The sequence below is a fragment of the Lepus europaeus genome, chromosome 11 (genome assembly GCF_033115175.1).
Source record: "Lepus europaeus isolate LE1 chromosome 11, mLepTim1.pri, whole genome shotgun sequence".
Lineage (NCBI taxonomy): Eukaryota > Metazoa > Chordata > Mammalia > Lagomorpha > Leporidae > Lepus > Lepus europaeus.
Genome location: NC_084837.1, coordinates 84,108,358 through 84,122,320, shown reverse-complemented (window position 1 = coordinate 84,122,320; position 13,963 = coordinate 84,108,358).

The following is a 13,963-nucleotide window of genomic DNA, read 5'->3' as shown; positions in this document are numbered from 1 at the left end:
TGATGAGTGTACTGCATTTTATAGTGCTTCTCAGAGCATATGACTGCTGTCACCGTAAACCACAGGGCCAATTGATTCTGTAAACTGCAGCTATCTTGAAAAACTCCACTGGGAGTTAGACAAGGCTGAATATTCTGTAAGAACAATTGCACATCTTTATTCAGACTGATGAACCTGATTGTATTATGACCCCTTCAAGATCTTTATAACCTGAGAGTACAACTGGGTTGTTGATCTCTAAACTTTGTAAATCAAAAAGCACAGTCAGATAAGCAGTTTGGGCGGTTTGAGAAAGGCTTGGAGCTGCAGAACACACTTTGTAATTGCACAGGTAAAATGTTCCTGTTCACATCTGGTTAAACTCTCACCAATCTAACACAATAACTAGTGGTGACAGCGAGTCACCTCAGGGGGTGCTTAAAAAAATAGATGTTTATTGATTTCTGCAAAAGCCTGGTAGTAAGCTCATTTAATTAATGCCACCTAGGTTATCCCTTGGTTTCCTGAAAACCACATGTTTGTAACCCAAACACTGGGTTTCCGTACAAAGCTCTTCAAGAGGGAGGGGGAACATCCATTGCCACTGAATTCATTTTCCCTTCCGTTTCTATTATTCCCAGGGCCCTGTGGCTTCCCATGAAGCTTCTCAGAATCTCCTTGCTTTTTTCTGCATTCTGTGTTTCAAGTTTTTCCACTGTTTAATCTGTCTTCCTGAGAATGTCATCATGCTTTCCCTGTGCCCACCAGGGAGAAACCGTTCAATATTAGAAGGTAGGCTCTGTGAGAACAAGGGCGTCATCTGCGTTCTCTGTGCCTAAAAGAGCCTGACACCCAGCGGATGCTCAATAAATATTTGTTTCATGGAAACAGCGTATTTGCCTAGTTTGTAAAATATTTGAAAAATTATCTCTTCTATTAGACTGCCAAACTAACCCTAGGATGCTATTGTCTGGTAGAGTTGGAGCCTTGGTTTAGTTCAATAACTACTCTTCCAGTGTAACTAAATGCTGAGGAACTCAAAGAGGTGAGGTGCAAATATCTGACTTGTGTGCCACGACTCCAGGTAGCACTCTTTTGTGGCTCTCTGATAAATTAAACCCTTTTCCCCATTGGAAGAACATTAGTCCTAGAGTTCTTTGCAGTAGTCTTGGACTTCATGTTACTGCTCTGCAACTTCTCAAACCACTCATTCCTTCAAAACCACTCACTGGTTCTTTAGAAAACCCAAAGGACCATTTTATTGCCTAGCCATGTATTTTCAATAACTTCCCCCATACGAGACAGATTGATTTATCAGTAGCCTATAGTGACATCTGAATTTGAAACTGCCCCCGCTGAAGCTGAAAAGTTTGTTATTTCTAAGTTTAAAGCAGCTACTAGTAGCCCCTGACTTGACTAGTCACAGTGATCCCTGTTCGTGCTGCTTCAACAACCTAACTTCTTTGAAGATTACATTTGGGGGCTGTGTCTCCATCCACCAAAGGAAAACATGTTGCTCGTTTATCTTAACAGCATCTAGGACCCCAGAGAAAGCTCACTTCTTCTAAGCAATTTCCCAAGCCTTTATGGTGTCCCAAGACCTACCAAGCAGATCATGAGTAACAGGGAAATGTATGTATTTTGTTTGAGTAAAGAGTGGACATTTGTAGAAGAATATCAAAGAGACAGCTCCCAAGACACTTGTAATAAATACATATGGAACAAAATTTTTTTTTCTACAAATTAGATCTATCATTACCAAAGTAAACATTTTTTGGTGGCCCAAAGTGGAATGCTAAAATTACTCTTGTAAGGCACTTGAGCCTTCACCCCCAAACATCCTGTCTGCGCGTGTGTATCTGGGGCCACCTTTCCTCAGCTTTCATACCTGAGCAAATCCAACTATGTCCAAACTGAAGAGCAAGAAGAAATGCCACCAGAATGTAAGTCAGTGCAGCCACTGTGGAAAATAGCATGGAGATTTCTTACATGAAACTAGAAATGGACTTGCCATATGTCCCAGCAATCCCTTTACTGGGTACATACCCAAAAGGCACCGTATCAAAGAGATACCTGCACCACTATGTTTATAGCAGCACTGTTGACAGTAGCCAAAATATGGAACAATCAAGGTGCCCATCATCAGATGAATGCATAAAGGAAATGTGGTGCATGTATATATATACATACACATGTATATATATACATATACATACAATGCAATATCATTCAGCTATAAAAAAGAATGAAATTCCATTATTTGCATCAAAATGGTTGCAACAGAAGGACATCATGTTGTGTGAAATGATCCATATGCAGAAACAAATACCGTATATTCTCCCTTATACATGGGAACTAATTTTAAAAAAGAAAAAAAAAAAACAAAGGAAATGCCTGTATCAGTTTTGCTGCCAATAAAGTGTTTTGTCAAACTTTACTTTGAATCTTTGCTGGGCAAAGTGTTAGGTATTGCATATCATGATGGTTTTGATGATCCGTGGCTATCTTGAAGTTTACTGTATATTGGCAAAGTCGACTTCTCTTCATTTGTTGTTTACAGCCCTTGTCTGTGTTCTTGCTGAACTGTTATCTTTTTTGTATTTTGTGTGTTGAACTCTTTATTTAGTGGAGCATCACGCCTTTGACTATAATGTAAAATGAAAATATGTTATCTCAAAAAAATTTAAAAAGCAATGCCACCAAATATTTTGATTTGTTTCAGTTTATATTTTAATGCCTATTAAAACATCTTGCTGCAGGCCTGCGCCGTGGCTTAACAGGCTAATCCTCCACCTTGCGGCGCCAGCACACCGGGTTCTAGTCCCGGTTTGGGCGCCGGGTTCTATCCCGGTTGCCCCTCTTCCAGGCCAGCTCTCTGCTATGGCCCGGGAAGGCAGTGGAGGATGGCCCAAGTCCTTGGGCCCTGCACCCACATGGGAGACCAGGAGAAGCATCTGGCTCCTGACTTCGGATCAGCGAGATGCGCCGGCCGCAGCGGCCATTGGAGGGTGAACTAGCGGCAAAAAAAGGAAGACCTTTCTCTCTGTCTCTCTCTATCCACTCTGCCTGTCAAAAAAAAAAAAAAAACACACACACATCTTGCTGCAATACGCCAGCAATTGCTGGTTTTCCCCCCTTTGAAAATGTTTGCATCCTCTCTGGGAGCAAGGTGAGGCGGGAACCACATTTTCTAAAAATTGCTCATTACTCAGACCCAGAGATGGAAACCAGATACTCGGGCTTCTGTTCTTTGACATCTGTCTCCATCTCTTTTCTAAGTTCCAGGAGAGAATGCTACCTAATAATTATAGGAGGGTAAATTATCTGAGTTGCAGTACGACATACAGTTCATGAGTTCTTTCTGTTGTATTTGAAAGGCAGATATTTGACATTTTTCAAGAATTAACATATTTTAACTTTTTTTTTTTTTTTTTTTTTTTTTCTGTTCTAAGCCTTATCTCATTCCTGATTATTCAGGATGGAGTGATGAGAACTTTCCATTCTTCTTTCCCTGTAGTTCCATATTTCAAATAAATTAAATATTTTTTAAAAAACAAGGAAATGTAGGCCGGCGCCGCGGCTCACTAGGCTAATCCTCCGCCTTGCGGCGCCAGGCACACCGGGTTCTAGTCCCGGTCGGGGCACCGATCCTGTCCCGGTTGCCCCTCTTCCAGGCCAACTCTCTGCTGTGGCCAGGGAGTGCAGTGGAGGATGGCCCAAGTGCTTGGGCTCTGCACCCCATGGGAGACCAGGAGAAGCACCTGGCTCCTGCCATCGGATCAGCATGGTGGGCCGGCCGCAGCGCGCCAGCTGCGGTGGCCATTGGAGGGTGAACCAACGGCAAAAAAGGAAGACCTTTCTCTCTGTCTCTCACTGTCCACTCTGCCTGTCAAAAAAAAAAAAACAACAACAACAAGGAAATGTATTTTTAAAGAGGGCATTGTTCAGATTCAAAAAATGATTGTTGTTATATTTGTACTTATTACAGGATATATTTGAGATTCTTTTTTTCCTATAGTATAGAAAATACAAATAGAAGCTTTTTAAAATGTCTCTGAAGCACTGTACTGGAAGAATACCAGTAATGATTTAGCCAGACTGGATTTAAGTCTAAATCAAATGGTTTGTATACAGTGTGTAGTGAGAGGCAATATTTTGTTTCTTGGTGCTTGCTCCCTGATTTGAGAAGACATGTTTGGGGTTATCATACTGTGGTTTGAAATCTTTGAGTTGTTTTTGGTGCAGATCATCAAAACTCTTATTAAATAAATAAATAAATATAAGTCTCTGGACATTTGGGATTTAAACAAGTTTTCCTAAAAAGTTCTATAATACCAAGATATAGTAAGGAGATGTATACTGACAAAAACAACTTCTTTGGGGTGTGAATCCAGACCGTTGCCCCTACAGATTAAAATATGCTGAATAAAACTGGCCTCTTGGGCTTCAGAGATTTTTGATTGATTTATAGGTGCCAGAAAAATATCAAAACATTGTGACAGTGATCAGAACAACTTTAATTTTAAAACAACACATGTGTCGTTGTATAAATACAAATAGCATTCTGAGTAGACCTCAGACGGAATGGATTTGTCTCAGTAAAGTATAATTTGATCATGTCTGAATCACTGATTGCTTTTTATTATGCCATTGAAAGTGATCAACTGAAATACAGGCTATGTAAGCAGAAATTACTTAGATATTTTTAAGGTAACTCCAAGAAGGTAAATAGTGACTTCAGGTTTACATCAAAGACAAAATATGTACAGCACAATAGTTTTCTGCCTTTTTTTTTTCTTTAAGCCAACTGAACCAGTGGGTGCCAGGACACATTGTGAGCACACTCTCCCCTCCCAGCCCTGGCTGTCCCAGACAGAAGCCAGCTGAATAAGATAACACTGCTGTCCTCCTGGGGGGCCACATTCCCTTTCTAGAATTAGAGAAGCCACAGCAGATATTCAAATTGATTCTGGAGATAAGGGGTCTTTCATCTTATCACTTCTCTCTGAGTCACAAGTTTTGAAGGTTTAGAAAACATCAAGAGAGACACATTTCCCTCCTGAGACCTGTCCTAGGCACAGAGGGCTGGTGAGGCCCAGAGCAGTGCCAGCAGGTGTTAGAACCGTGAGATCGACTATGTTGTGGGAGCTGTTCTGGCTCCTGTGTTGTTTGTTTCTCCATTTTGAAGGAACCTTTGCTTCCTGCCAGATCCATCCCCTCGAGCTCTATTAGTCTGGGAAGTTTTGACTTTCTTCAGGCAGACTTTTGGCATTTTCACATTTGTCTATATTTATTTTCACAAGCCCAGAATTTCCAGCGTTATTCAGAACCACCTTTGTGAAGACTGTAAATTGGCACACTACAGAGCAGTGTAAAAGACAAGTTGTAAGGCAGCCAAGGAGAGGAGAAAGAAGGAAATATTCCTCCAGATTATTTTTTAAAGATTTGTTTATTTATTTGAAAGGTAGAGTTACAGGGATATAGAGGCAGACAGAGAGAGAGAGAGAGAGAGAGAGAGAGAGAGAGAGAGTTCCATCCGCTGTTTACTCCCCAGTTGGCTGCAAGAGCCAAGAGCTTCTTCTGGGTCTCCCACATGGGTGCAGGGGCCTAAGGACCTGGGCCATCTTCCACTGCTTTCCCAGGCCATAGCAGAAAACTGGATTGGAAGTGGAACAGCCAGGACTTGAACTAGCACCCATATGGGATGCTGGTACTGCAAGCGGCAGCTTTACCTGCTATGCCACAGCACCGGCCCCCCTCCAGATTATTTTTAATGCACTAGTTCTTCACAGGAGATTTTTCCCAAATGCAACCTGAAATAAGATTGAAACAAAACCAAAACCTCCAGCACCAAATCAAATACCCTAATTTGTTCTCATTACAAGGTAAAATAGAAAAAGTGAGATAACATTGTGTCTTCCCTAACAACAGAAAGATTATTTACAGAAATGTTATTTTGGTCGCCTATGAAATTTAAGGTTTTTAGTCTTTTTTAAGGTATTCATATGTAGCTCAGAAAGACAAGGCTGTTTACAATAATCAATGAGATAAAAGTGGGATTTTAATTTAAATTTAATAGCCTTGTCACTCCACTCCACAGCCCTCTAACTCCTCCTTAATGGGTCCCTATCGCTACAGCACTGAAATAAAAGAACCCAGTGTTCTAAACTTTGCGTCTCACTGGCTTCACTCATACTACTGACTGCTGTCCATCCCATTGGGTTACAGATAAATAGATTTATTGATGACTCTGAAGGACGAGAAAAATAAAGGACTTGGCCGTGCTAAGCTTCCCTCTTTTTGTGTCTGAAGTCAGAAGTGAATCGTTAGTGAATGGGCGATAAGCTATCAATTTGGTGCTGACAAGCGTCTGACTCCTCTCTTTGTCCCATAGGACCCAGCACCCAGGGTAGCAGCCATGGACTTTGCATTCATTAAGTGTCTCTACCATGGTTTAGATAAATTCTCTCTTTCAGAAGCTGACTGTGGGTCAGACATGCTCGCTTCACAAACAGTAGGTGACTTAGCACACTGGGAATGGAAAGACAAGCTCAGAAGAGGGCAAGTTTGTGAAACTCTTTTCTCCTCCGGGATGTCTCTGTCCCCTGTGTAAAGTTACTTGAATGGTGTGGCTTCCCTCTCTGCCCCCAGTCCTGGAGCTCCTCTCTCCTCAGCCAGGGACACCAGATTCTCTATGTCCTCCTAGGAGAGTCTAGGCACACCCAAGCACAGATGAATGTTCTCTCATTTTCCCACAAATGATAGCACACTGTTCTGCTCTTTGATTTTGTGTGTGTGTGTGTGTTATTTCTTTGTAGGTAATTTTATAAATTTTTTCATATGTTATGATGAAAACTTTCAAACATATAACAAAACTAAAGAGAATTAACACAGTGAACCTCGTGTAACCCTCCATCCAACATCAACAGTTTCAAGATACTGCCATTTTTAAAAAGAGGTACAGAGAGGCAGAGGCAGAGAGAGAGAGAGAGAGAGAGAGAGAGGTCTTCCATCTGCTGGTTCACTCCCCAGTTGGCTGCAACAGCCAGAACTGGGCCGATCCAAAGCCAGGAGCTGGGAGCTTCTTCCAGGTCTCCCACATGGGTGCAGGAAACCAAACACTTTGGGCTATCCTCTACTGCTTTTCCAGGTCATAGCAGAGAGCTAAATCGGAAATGGAGCAGCCAGAACTCAAACCAGCACCTGTATGGGATGACAGCACTGCAAATGTTGGCTTTTACCCACTACACCACAGCACCGGCCCCCATACTGCCATTTTGCCTGTTTTGTGTGTGTGTATTTTAGAGCAGATCTCAGACACGGTATTATTTCACCCCTACTCACTAAATATAATCCATTCTCTAAATCATATGCACTATCTTGTTATCATACCTAATAAAATGAGTAACAATTCCCTGGTGTCATCTATATTACAATCACATCCTATCTATATTCAGATTTTCCTATTTATCCTTAAAATGCCAAACAGATTTGTTCCCTGTGCTTAAGTCGCTTTTAATCTAGACATCTAGAATAGCCCCCCCCCCCCCTTTTAATAGCACTGACTTGAAGAACACTATTCAATTGTGTAGTGGCATTTTCTGGACCTATGTATTGTTCCTTGTGATGTTGTTTAACTTGGTCCTATGTCCTCCTGTATAAACAGCGTTGATTGTAGCAGCTTACTTAGGTTCAGGTTTGACCTTCAGGCAAATGTGCTTTATAGCTGGTGCTGTGTGTATATACCAGGGACACAGTGTCAGGGTGTCTACCTTTTAGTGAAGCTGTGATCAACCAGTAGGTCATGAGGAGGTAGTTGCATCTGCCATTGTAAAGTTCTTTTCAGCCTGTTATCCAATGTTTGCATCTGTCGATTAGTGTTACCTGAATTGATGTTTGATTAGGGAAACCCAGATGGAGTTCCTGGCTACTGACTCAGCCTGGCCCAGCCCTTGCCATTGTAGCCATTTGGGAAGCAAGCCAGCAGATAGAAGTTATCTTTCTCTGTCTCCCTCTCTCTTTCTGTCACTCTGCCTTTCAAATAAATACATCTTTTAAAAAAAGAATTTGTTGAAATGGAATATTTACAGTGTCCATGGAAATCTATCATCCCAAGGATTAAACACTGCTCTTTTCCCTGGCGCCTCAGCCCTGCTCTACAAGATCCAGACTTACTACGTCTCTTCTCTGATAGCACCAGGTGACAATGACACAGCTGGGCTGCAGACTACATTTGAGAAAACCCTGGCATAACCAGTGCTGGGCGTTCTGAGTCTCCTACCCAGGCCCATTGCACATCATCTAATACAGCCAATCCATTCTCACACCATTTGTCTCTGACGTGTTACCTGAAGAACTACAGAACAGCATCCATTACACTGCCCTGGGAAGGTGATCACAGGGTTCTGTACTCAGGTTTCATCAGCGTGTCCTCTTGGACAATGAGCGTCTGTGTGTCACGCAGCAGAGTTGGTCCATGCCAAGCCCCACGTTCTGCCGTTCTTTTTGTGTCTGGCCAAAGTCTAGGCTCAGATCCATCATGGAGAAACAGGTACAGCCACACATGCAGGTGAGAACATGTGTGAAACAGGAGCTCAGAGGCCTCCCAGGAAGGGGCTGAGAAAATGAGGGGCACAGAGCAGTGGCCGATAAAGGACTGATGGAGCAAGCCTTGCTGGAGTATGAGGGGTATTGAGAGGTTCAGCAGCTGCGGGGATGGCCCAATGAGAAAGCAGGATCTGAGACTTCAGAGACTGGGAGAGACGTGAGGAGCAACCACCAGGGGACCATGCTGGGAACATCTAATTGCACAGGGGTAGTGTGCTATCAACCTCACTCACTGCTGAGTTAGTGAGACAATCTTACCCCAGTCCACACCCATTTCTGCTCAAAACACTTACCGCCACGTTGTTCTTTGGGCTGGAAAAGGCACGACTTATGAAGGAAAACTCCCAAATGTCAAAGGTGTGTCCATGAACGTGCCCCAGAAACACTGAAGGCACTTGGGACAGCAGCTTCTACTAGGATGGGCAAGGGTAACGCAAACCTGTGACTGAACTGGGGAGGGGGGCTGGAGAGAAAAACTCACTAGGATGGGACATTCTTTGTTCTCAGGTTCCAGGGAAGTGAGATAAGATCAGAAGGAGCAGAGTTGGGAGAGTCCCACGTCAGGAGAGGTAAGGAGCAGAGCCCAGAGGTGAGGTATTGGAGAAAACATGCAGGAACCTGGGGTCAGAGAGAAGGCCAGCTCTGCTCTACCTGAGGGTCTGCAATGGGGCACAATGTGGGGTACATGTGATCCATTTGTGATACTCTCCATATGTATGTCTCAGAAAACAATCAGATAGATTAAATATTTTAATTAATTAAAATTCTTCAATATTAAAATATTGCTAGCACACATTCAATAAGATGTAATTTGTAGCCCTCAGAAAGCTCCAAATAGTGGGTGAAGTTCAAGTCAAAATAAGTGGCCTGAATTCTTTGTACCATACGCATCTCTAGCATCAGCCCACAAGTGATATTCCCACTACTGCGGTTCTAATCGCTGAGCTTAACCTAATTCATATTCACAGTCTGTTTTGCCCACTGAGTCAAGCTAGGATCCTAGTGGCTTGGCTCCTGAGGGGCCACATTTTACTAACCTTCATGTCCTCTGTTTTTACAACACAGCTTTGCACAAAGTAGGCACTGAGCAAACACCTGCCACCTGCACGATGCAGGCGTGGACAGGGAGCAATTTGTCAAAGTATTAGATCTTTACTATTGACTCAGTTTAATGTCATCTACTCTGCCTTCTCATGCCCTCACAGTGTATTTGAAGAAGTAGCTTACATGGGGGAGGGGGGGTAAACTGGAAGGTTCTAGAAGAAAAGGAGACCCCTCCCTGCCACCCCCACAAGTTGTACTGCTGTTTCAATGACAGTTGTGGTTTTCCAGGTAAGCTGCAGAGAGGTTGGTACCCGCAGTGTGGCCCACTCTTGACTTTGCTGGTTTCTTCCTCACATGCTCTCTGGTGTTTTCCAAAAACAGACCCTGAAGCCATTTCTGAATTCCACAAAATGAGCGTGGCTGGAGCTGCCCACTTCTTCAGAAGAGCTGGTGGCCTCCTGCACTGCCACACACAGGCAAGTGGTGGAACATGAAATTGTGGACAACGAGGGGGAATCTTCCCGGTGCTTTCTCGATGCTCTATGTGTTGGGGTAAAGATCAAAGATACTGACTTGAATTTAATTCTTCTGCAACTGGGGACCTATGGGGAGGTGGCATCTGGTTCCCACTTTACCTTTTCCAGATCACTCAGATTGGCCCTACCAAAAGTGACAGTCTCCACTGGGGGCAGTTTACTGAAGAAGAACATGAAAGTTAGAAGCAGAATCAGGAAACCTAGGTTCTCCTGGTGGTTCCACAGCGGATACGCCATCTTGGACACATCCCCTCACTGCTACCATCAGACTGCTTTTGTGTCAGTGGAGGAGCTTGTGCTAAATAATTAAATTCAAAGCACTTAGCTTTCTATCGTTTCTGCACGCATCTATAAAATGGATACTCAGTGCCACTCCTGTGACTCTCAGAATTACTGCCTCAGACTGCAGACTGTGCACCTCCTGGTCCCTCCAGTGGACTGTGAGCATTCCATGGCAATTCTCCGCCTATACGTGGTAGCGGAAGCTGGGCAGCATTCCCTGAGGCTATCCTCCCCCTCCCCCATGGCTGGGAGTGTTGTGGCTCTCATCTGGGTCCCTCTCCACCTCCTCCCAGTAGGAGAGATGTGGGGGGGGGGGCAGCGTTGCAGCCAGCACCCATAGCTACATGGCTGGTGATGAGCGGGGGCTGGGCGATAAGAAAAGCCAATGGGGTCAACTTGGAAGAGCTTTCTCAGCATGGCAGCTGCCGTGGGATCCGCTGGGCTCTTTCCTACAGCTGCACCTGGGTCCAGTGTCTTCCTCCATTATCTGCTGTCCTGACACCCCTGCAGGTGTGGTTCCTGAGAGCATCCCCCAGTCAACCCAGACTCTCAGGTGATGGTAATTACATTCCTTCCACCTTCCTCTCTCTTCCCATCCTTGTGCAATGCACACAGCGGCTGCTGCAGACAAGAGAAGCCCACACTGGGAGAAGCCCTGCTCTTTTTTTTTTTTTTCTCAAGATGTATTTATTTATTCAAAAGGCAGAGATAAGGAGAGGGGGAGAGAGAGAGAAAAAAAGAGAGAGATATCTTCCATCTGCTGGTTCATTCCCCAAATGGCTGCAATGGCTGAAGCTGGGCAAGGCCAAAACCAGGAGCTAGGAGCTCCTTCCAGGTCTCCCAGCTAGGTGCTGGAGCCCAAGAATTTGGGCTACCTTTTGCTGCTTTTCCAGGCCATTAGCAGGGAGCTGGATTGGAAGTGGAACAGACAAGACTTGGGATGCCGGTGCTACAGGCAGAGGCTTAACCTAGTATGTCACAGCACTGGCCCCTGAACAAAAGATTTCTCTCTATCTCTCTCATTCTGTCACTCTACCTTTAAAATAAACAAATCTTTTAAAAATATTTTAAAATATCTATTTTATTTATGAGAGAGAAAGAAATGGACAGATAGAGTTACAGAGCCTTGTTCACCCCCCAAATGCCACAACAGCCAAGGCTTGGCCAGGGAGCACCCAAGAGCTGGCAACTCAATCTAGGTCTTTCTCACGAATGGCAGGGACCCAAGTACTTGAAGCCATCACAGCTGCCTCCCTGGTATTCATGAGCAAGAAGCTAGAATCGAGAGCAGAGCCAGGACTCAAACTCAGGCACTCTGATTTGGATTGCGAGTGCCCCAAGAAGGGTCTTCAGCACTGGGTCAAACACCCAGCCCGAAGCCCTAACAAAATTCCTGCACCAGGAGAGCGAAGAACAAAGAAAGAGACTGTCACAGCAAGGCCTGGGCTGCTTTCTCTGTGTGGATCTGACTCCCAGCAGCAGCCAGAGGGGGCGGTGGGAGGGATGCAGGACTGGATCCTACATAACTTGACCATGACAAACAGAATATTTCAAAGGTTGGCCCCGATCATCTTATTCTTCTCTAGCCAGACAAAACCCTTGGTTTCCAAGCCGGTTCCTTTGTCCACTGAAAGTGAGGACGAGCACTGCCCACGGTGACAGTCTGGGATCTGTCAGCACAGAAGGGGTCAAGGCTGCAGCACAGCCCGCGGTTCCCTTCTGTAACAAAGGGAAGAGGCAACCCTGGCTCCCCGCTTGGTTCCACATTCGCTTTGCTGTTGCTCCTAGGAGAGTGTCCTGTCATTTTAACTGGACTCACGCAGAATCAACACACAGACGCATCTTTACACTCAGCCGAGCGACTGCGTTATGTCATCTTGTGTTAACATAAACCTTTCACATGCATTCTCACCTTCACCATGCCATATCACCTCCTGCGTCTGCTGTACACTGTCCCTCAACAAACAGCAAGGAGCTTTTCGGGGGTGAATGTTGTGGCACAGGGGATTAAACTGCCACTTGAGATGCCAGCATCCCATGTCGGAGTGCCTGGTTTTAGTCCTGGCTACTCAGCGCTTCCAATCCATCTTCCTGCTAACATACCTAGGTGGCTCAGTGCTAGGTCCCCTGTCACCCACAAGCAAGACCCAGATGGAGTTCCTGGCCCCTAGCTTTGACCTGGCCCAGACCTGGTTGGTGTAGGCATTAGGGAACAACCAGTGAATGGAAGATCTCTCTTTTTCTGTCTTTTCTCCTCCCCTGTCACTCTGCCTTTCAAATACATAAATCTTGAAAAAAAGGGGGGGGGGATTTTTTTGCCTGTTCTGTGGGGTTTTTGTCTTTTTACTTGATTTTTTTCAGTTTAAAGCTCAGATTTTCATGATTTCTAGGAGCACAATCCTTTGGAATAATACAACAATGAGCTACAGACTCGGGGTGTATTTAAATAATTCAGATGTTGTATAATGCTGTGTGGTTCCAAGAGGGAAGAAGAGCATCGACACCGGAAGATTTCCTGCTGGACTTCTGCCAAAGCCTTGCCGGCCATCCCGGGGAGGCCTGTCAGCAGGGACGGTGCTGCTTGTGAATCTCATCAGTGGCTCACATCTGCTCAGAATAGTGTGGAAATCTTTGCAGAAAACACAGTTTCTCCTAGATGCAAGCCTTTCTCTTGGTGGCGCTTGTTGGGGTACATGGGGCAAACATGACAGCTGGGTTTACATTGCGTGTCCTGCCGGTGCTTTGCATCAGGGTGCGCTGCCCACACCTTGGAAATCGTCTAGTCCTGTCCCATGAGGCCCCAAAGGGGTAAGGAGCTCCAGGGAAGTCCACGGGAGTCAGTGCCAGAGTCAGGGCTCAGAGGGTGCCCCCGTCCAGCCACCCTTCCTTCCTGTCTCCCTCCCTCCCTCGCCTCCCTTCCCACTTCCTCCTCTCTCCCTCCTCTCCTTTCCTTCCTTCCTCCCTCTCCTTCTTTCTTTTCTTTCTTTCCTTCCCTCCATCCTTTCTTTTCTGCTTTTCTTTTTTTTATTTTTTAAAAGATATTTATTTATTTGAAAAGCAGAGTGACAGAGAGAGAGGGAGAGACAGAGAAACACATCCCAAAGTGTTTCTCTGATCTTCCAACAGCAGATCTTCAATCCGCTGGTTCACAGCCCAGGTGGCTGCAACTGCCAGGATTGGGCCAGGCTGATGCCAGAAGCCTGGAACTCCAGCCGGGGCTCCCATATTGTGGCAGGGACCCAAGCACGCAGGCACCTTCTGCTGCCTTCCCAGATGCATTAGGAGGGAGCTGGGTCAGAAGCAGAGCAGCCAGGACTGGAACCAGCGCTCCAGTATGGGATGCTCATGTTGCAAGCAGCAGCTTAACCCACTGGGTCACAATGCCAGCCCCTCTGCTTCTCTTTTCACACTCAGCTTACACTGCTCCGGTGTGGCACGTTAGCAGTGTCCCTGAGCTGGGCACTGCCCTGCTCACATTTCAGCGGCCAGGACTGCTTTCTTCCTCCCCTACAGAC